Genomic DNA, 7332 nt, shown 5'->3' on the forward strand with positions numbered 1-7332 from the left:
GGTGATAGGGTCCCTACACTAGCTCTAGGACATAGCAGACCAGACATCCTAGAAAGGTGTTCCTCCTTGATCCTCAAGCTCATAATCTGTCAATTGGGACAAATGCCAGAGTAAATGTAGTGGTACATGGGACTCTCTTCCAACAGTGAATTCAAGTATCAATACACATCCATTGTGCTTCATGCAAACATCTAAGAAAATTTCACCCTAAAGAACATCAAAAACCTAGTTTGGGGAGAAAATATTTAACAAGATACATAGGATCCCACAATTCAATGAAAATGAATACACATCAAGAAACCTGTGGGACACAGCAAAACCATTCCTGAGGGGGCAAATTTATTCCCCTCAGTGTCCACATCAAGAAAATAGAGATGGACTAAGTAAATAATCCCATGTTGTAAACTACTAGAAAAACATGAAAAAAGTGGAACCTAAAGTTACTAGATGGATCCAGATTACCAAATTAAGAGCTGAAATTAACGAGATAGAGATTAAGAAAATTATAAATAAAATTAATAAAACAAAAAGCTGGTTTTTTTGAAAAAAATACATAAAATTGATGGACCTTTGTCAAGATTAATTAAGAGAGGAAACCCAAATTAACAAGATCAGGGATGCCACGGGAAAAATCACAACAAATACCCAAGACATCCAAGCAATTCTAAAGAACTATATCCAGAATCCATACTCTCTAAAGAAAGAAAACCTATCAGCAATGGATGCATTTTTATGTGATATAGATAGATAGATAGATAGATAGATAGATAGATAGATAGATAGATATAGATATAGATGGAATTCTATGTCTCCATCAGAAAGAATGACATCACCCCATTTGTTAGGAAATGCAAAGACTTGGAAAAACTTATATTAATTGAATTAAGCCAGGCCAAAGAAACATAGGTCCTATGTTTTCCCTTATTTGCAATAACTAGTATATGTCTGGGACAAGCAGAAAAGGTCAAAAGCTATGTACATATGACCAGATAAGATGATTTAAGCGAGGGGTCGGATGGTGGGGGGAGGATGGGAAGGGATGGGAAGGGGAAACAAAGGAGGAGGCTACAATGCTTGATAAGAAATGTACTCATTATCTTGCCCATGTAATTGTAACCCCTCTTACAGTATTTTCACAATAAAAAATTAAAAAAAAAAGAAATGGATGCATTTTTAGAGAAATACAAGTTACCCAAACTGAGCAAAGAACCAATCAATTAAAAAAGCCAATATCTTACAATGAGATAAAGGAAGCAATCAGAAGTTTTCCAACAAGGAAAAGCCCAGGACAAGATGCATTCACTACGGAATTCTGTAAGACTTTTAAAGAGGAACTAAAACCCATACTCCTCAGCCTCTTCCATGAAATAGAAAAAGAGGGAGCTATCCAAAACTCATTCTACGATGCCAATATCACACTCATCCCTAACCCAAGCAAAGACCCAACAACAACAGCAACAACAAAAAACTACAGACCAATCTTCTTGATGAACACAGACACAAAGATCATTAACAAAATTCTATCCAACAGAATCCAGAAACATATAAAAAAACATACATCATGGCCAAGTAGGCTTCATCTCAGAAATGCATGGATGGTTTAACCTAGATAATTTAATAAATGTAATCCATTATACCAACAGACCCAAGGTCAAGAGCCACATGATTATCTCCATTGATGCAGAAAAAAAGCTTCTGATAAGAGACAATATTCATGTTAAAAGCTCTGGGAAAAATAGGAATAGAAGGAACATTCCTTAAAACAATAAAAGCCATATACGACAGACCAACAGCCAATATTATACTTAATGGGAAAAACAACCAATTTTCCTAAAATCAGGAACAAGGCAAGGATTCCCACTTTCTCCACTCTTCTTCAATATACTTCTGGAAACCTTAACCAGAGCAATAAGTCAAGAAAAAGACATTAAAGGGATCCGCATAGGGAAGGAAGAAGTTAAATTATCTCTTTGGGCAGATGACAGGATACTATACCTCAATGATCCCAAAAACTTCACACTCAAGGTCTTACAACTTATAAACAAATTCAGCAAAGTAGCAGGATACAAAATCAACCCACAAAAATCAGTTGCCTTTCTGTACACAAACAATGTAGAAGCAGGAAGGGAAATCAAGGAAACGGCCTCATTCACAATACTCCCCCCCCCCAAATAAAATATTTAGGAATTAGTCTAACCAAAGATGCAAAAGAACTATTTAATGAAAACTGTAAAAACTTAAAGAAAGAAATTATAGAGGACACCAGAAAGTGGAAAGACCTTCCATGTTCTTGGACAGGCAGACTTAATGTAGTGAAAATGCCAAAATTAATATACAAATTTAATGCAATTCCTATTAAAATCCCAATGATGTACATTGCTGAAATACAGAAAACAGTCCAAAAATTCATATGGAACATCAAAAGAACTAGAATAGCCAAAATAATTCTAGGCAAAAAAGACAACATGCGAGGGATCTCAATGCCAGACTTCAAACTGTACTATAGAGCCATAATGACAAAGACAGCATGGTACTTTCACAAAAACAGACCCCTGAGGGGCTGGGAAGGTGGCCTCAGTGGTAGAGCACTTGCCTTGAATGCCTGAGGCCCTGGGTTCGATTCCTCAGCACCACATAAGCAAAAAGAAAAAAGCCAGAAGTGGTGCTATGGCTCAAGTGGTAGAGCGCTAGCCTTGAGCTGGAGAGCTGAGGGACAGTATCCAGGCCCAGAGTTCAGGCACCACGACCGGACCCCCCCCCCCAAAAAAAAACCAGACCCCCGAAGACCAAGGGAATAGAATAGAAGATCCAGAAATAAAACTACGTGCCTATAGTCAGCTGATATTTGACAAAGCAGACAAAGACATACAGTGGAAGAAGCACAGCCTCTTCAACTACTGGTGCTGGTGCTGGGAAAACTGGGCGGCCACATGCAGAAAACTAAAAGTGGACTCCAGCCTGTCACCATGCACTAACATCAACTCAAAATGGATTAACATCAAACCTGAATCCCTGAAACTACTGCAGGACAGAGTAGGAGAGACACTTGAACTTATAGGCACAGGCAGGAACTTCCTGAACAGAGTTCCAGGGTCACAACAAATTGGGAAAGACTCAACAAATGGGACTACTTTAAAATAAAAAAGCTTCTGCACAGCTAAAGCTATAGCAACCAAACTAGAAAGAAAACAAACTAACGGGAAAAAATATTTAGCAGCAATATAACAGACAAGGAGATAATATCCAGTATGTACAGGGAACTCAAGAAACTAATCCCTCCCAAACCCAACAAATAAATTACTAAATGTACAAGGGAACTAAAGAGAGACTTCTCAGAAGTAGAGATAAAAATGGCAAAGAAACACATGAGGAAATGTTCACCATTCCTGGTTATAAAGGATATGCAAATAAAGACAACCTTGAGATACCACCTTACCCCAGTCAGAATGGCCCACATCCTAAAGTCAGCCAACGACAAATGCTGGAGGGGATGCAGAGAAGGAGGAACCCTATTGCACTGCTGGTGGGAATGTACACTTATACAAACCACTTTGGAAGGCAGTTTGGAGGGTCTCAGAAAGCTAAATATTGACCTCTCCTATGAGCCAGCCATACTACTCCTAGGCATCTATCCTGAACAACAGGAACCATGATACAAGGACACGTGCACCTCCATGTTTATTGCAGCACTGTTCACAATAGCCAGGATATAGAAACAACCCAGATGCTCTCACTACAGATGAATGGATCAAAAAATTGTATTTATATACAATGGAAAATTATGCTGCCATTAGAAAGAACAAAATAATGGCATTCACAGGGAAATGGATAGAACTAGAAGAAATCATGTTGAGTGAGGTAAACCAAGAAGAAAGAGACAAATGGCACATGGTCTCCCTGATAAGTGGATGTTAAATCCAGAACATAAGGTAATACAACAAAGTAAACAAGACGAGAAACAAAAGACTCCCACTCATCTAGTCCAATCATTACTAAATGACCCCATGCCGCTGACCACATATGTTATATATGTGCACATCAGAGGGAAACTAGGAGGAGGACACAGAACTAGAGGGAAACGGGAAAACATACAACAGTGAGACCCATCAGCTGCACTGGACATTGATCAAAACAAACCAAGCAACTTAAAGGCAGCGTTGGGAGGGAGGAAATGAGTGGGAAAGAGAGAACAGCTGACACTCTGCAAAAAGAAAGGAATGTAAATATCACTCGATATGGAAGAAATAACTGTATAGTCAAAGCCCATAGAACTCATAAACTTTATGGACCATGATAGGCAATTTGCCCCATGAGTGTTAGAATGTGTTTGTAACTTTAACTAAGCATCACTATCCCCAAATACTTTGAAATTTGTGAAATTATGCAATCAATCACAATAAAAATTTTGGAAAAAGTACATAAGAAATATGAACACTGACATAAAATACATCATAATTAGGAGAAAGAAGACTTGCATAAATGGAAAATGACTTGCCAGGTGTCATGGACCATCTCACTAACTCTAGCTTCTAAAGTGGCATATTCTAAAGATGGAGGTTCAAAGCAGCACCTGCAGACAAATCTTAAAGACCCTTATTCAATGAATCAGTAAAAGTCAGGAACTAGAGGTGTAGCTAAAGTTCTATGTACAAGCGTTGAACAAAAAAATAAGCAAGAGAGCAAGGTCCTGAGTTCAAATTCCATTGGTGGCATGAAAGATAAATATATCAGAGAAACAAAATTTTGACAATGGCGGAAGTGGCGCTGTAGCTCAAGTGGTAGAGCGCTCGCCTTGAGCTGAAGAGCTGAGGGACAAGCGCCCAGGCCCAGAGTTCAAGCCCCACGACTTGAATAAAAATAAAAATAAATAAATAAAAAAGTACAACTTAAAAAAAAATTTGACAATGGCAATTTTAAACTAAGGAAAAACATATACAGGAAAAAGGAAAAGTACATGTCAATACTGTCCTTGAACAGTTTTTTCTCATGTCCATAGCTCCAATTTTGGATATTTGTTGTTGTTTTTTTTTTTTTGGAAATAATTTTTGGAAAGGTTTTTCTTCCTCAGGTTGGTTTTGAATTACCATCCTCAGATCTCTTCTTTCTGAGTAGCAAAGATCACAGATGTGAGTCATCCTCCCCTACTTAACTTCCTCTTGTTTTTGCAGTATCCAATTAGTTTGTTTAGGATTTCTTATAGTCCCGTACACATTTTAGAATGAATTTTGCAATTAATTTAAACCTAGGTCACAATCTTGTAAGGGGGCATTTTGAATGCAAAGGCAATTTGAAAAGTACTGCTCTTTTAGAATTTTTTTTTTTTTTGGGTCCAGTCTTGGGGCCCGAACTCTGGGCCTGGGCGCTGTCCCTCAGCTCTTCAGCTCAAGGCTAGTGCGCTACCACTTGAGCCATAGCGCCACTTCCGGCTTTTTTCTTTTTGCTTATGTGGTGCTGAGGAATCGAACCCAGGGCCACAGGCATGCAAGGCAAGCGCTCTACCACTGAGCCAACTTCCCAGTCCTCTTTTAGAAATATTAAGTCCTAGCTGGGCACTGGTGACTCATAATTGTTATCCTAGCTTCTAGGAGTCTGAGATCTGAGGATCATAGTTCAAAGCCAGCCTGAGCAAGAAAGTCTGTGATATTCTTACTCTAATTAACCACCCCCTAAACCAGATGTATAGCTGTTGCTTAAAGAAGTAGAGTGCTAGTCTTGAGCAAAAAAGTTCTGGGACGTTGCCCAGGCCATGACTAAAGCTCCACAACTGATAAAAAGTAAAATAAAGTACAATATTGAGTCCTTTAGTTATAGGACAGGGTTATTTTTTTCCATTTCAGTGGATCTACTTGACTATAAAGGCCTTTTTCCATTTCCAAATCACTCATCTTTTTATTGTTGATGTTCTGTGGTGGTCTTGGTGCTTGAATTCAGGATAGGAGCTATCCTTGAGCTTCATTTAGCATGAAGCTAGTACTGTACCACTTGAGATACAGGTCACTTCCAGGATTTTTGGTGATTAATTGGATCTAGGATGTGGTGCAGGAGGAAGGGGAGTAGAAGGAATGGATTGGGGGTGTCCCTCCTTACCCTGGTGCTTTAGTCATATGAGATGGAAAGTTTGCTCAAAATGGGCAGGTCTCCTGAATTGTCCAAGATGAGGGAATCTGACCCAGCATGGCTCCTGCTGCACTGCACAGGTAGCCTTGACCCAAGAGAGAATCCTGAGGGGTGGCATGAGAATCAAACATGTGAGAGAACTCAGACATGGATCAGAATAGGAAGGTGGTGGGGTACACATGAAAGGCAGCCCCATGAAAGAGGTAAAGAACAAATACCTGGCTCTAGAAGGTGAAGGGGTTATTGGTGCCATCAGGAAGGTTGGGTGAGCCCAGGAGGTCATCGGCAATCAGGATGGGTGTTGGGATGATGGACGTGGGGCTATCTAGAAATCCAGTGGTGGCAGCAGTCTCATTGGCACTGGAAAATCCAGCAAAGCTAAAGCTATGCTGGAGATAGGGAAGGTCTGCAGAAAGGTCCTGGCCAGGGCTCTGCGTTCCTTGGTTTTGTGGATGAAGTGGCAGCAGGGCTCATAGAGGCAAAGGTTGGTGACATGGAAGGTGCAACCCAGCTAGATCTTGCACTTGGGATGGCAGGCTAGACTGTGGAGTTTGTGGATGCTGTGCATGAAGTGACACTTGTCTCTATAGGTGTTTTCTTCAAATTGGAGGAACAGCTACGTCTTATAGCCACTGGAGTTGACCTGCCTCTTTTGGTCTGCTTCTGATTGGGCAGCAGCTGCTCAGCACCTGTGAGAAAGAGCAGTCTCTGAAGCTGCTGTCCCTAGAGTACAAGACTGGGACTGGCTCACCCTTCAGGTTGCTGATGACCTAGCTCTGGTGGAACTTGATGCTGGGCAGGGTGTTGGCCAAGTGCCTCCAAGGGAAACACCTCAGCTCAGCAGCAGGAGAGACCACTGCCTTCCTGTCCAGCAAGCAGCCCCTTCTCTGGGAGCTCTGTCATTGAGCATCTTGTCAACCAAACCTTGCATAAAGCTTCTCTCAAGTTGAAAATGGTGGCAGATACGAGTGGGGTAGTCATTGTGGACACTGACAGAGGCCCAAAGGTGCAGATTTGGTGTCATGAAGGTCCTGATGTGGGGAAGGTGCTTACTCTCCCACTTAGGTCAGGAGTTCCACATGTCTAATCCCAGGGCCCCTCACCTTTCTCACTCTGCCCTCATAGAACTTTAAGTGGAATTTTTTGTTTTCTTTTTAGATTATAAAATGTCAGTGCATCAAATACAAGGGATTGCTGCATATTAATTGGGTTGCA

At 40.6% G+C, this 7332-nt stretch overlaps 1 pseudogene; it reads right to left on the reverse strand.

Annotated features, from left to right (window-relative positions):
• Positions 1 to 6096: 6096 nt before the first annotated feature.
• LOC122094935 lies at positions 6097 to 7098 on the reverse strand (annotated as a pseudogene).
• Between the last annotated feature and the right edge of the window lie 234 nt (positions 7099 to 7332).

The sequence above is a fragment of the Dipodomys spectabilis genome, unplaced genomic scaffold (assembly GCF_019054845.1).
Source record: "Dipodomys spectabilis isolate Male_0828 unplaced genomic scaffold, ASM1905484v1 ptg000012l, whole genome shotgun sequence".
Lineage (NCBI taxonomy): Eukaryota > Metazoa > Chordata > Mammalia > Rodentia > Heteromyidae > Dipodomys > Dipodomys spectabilis.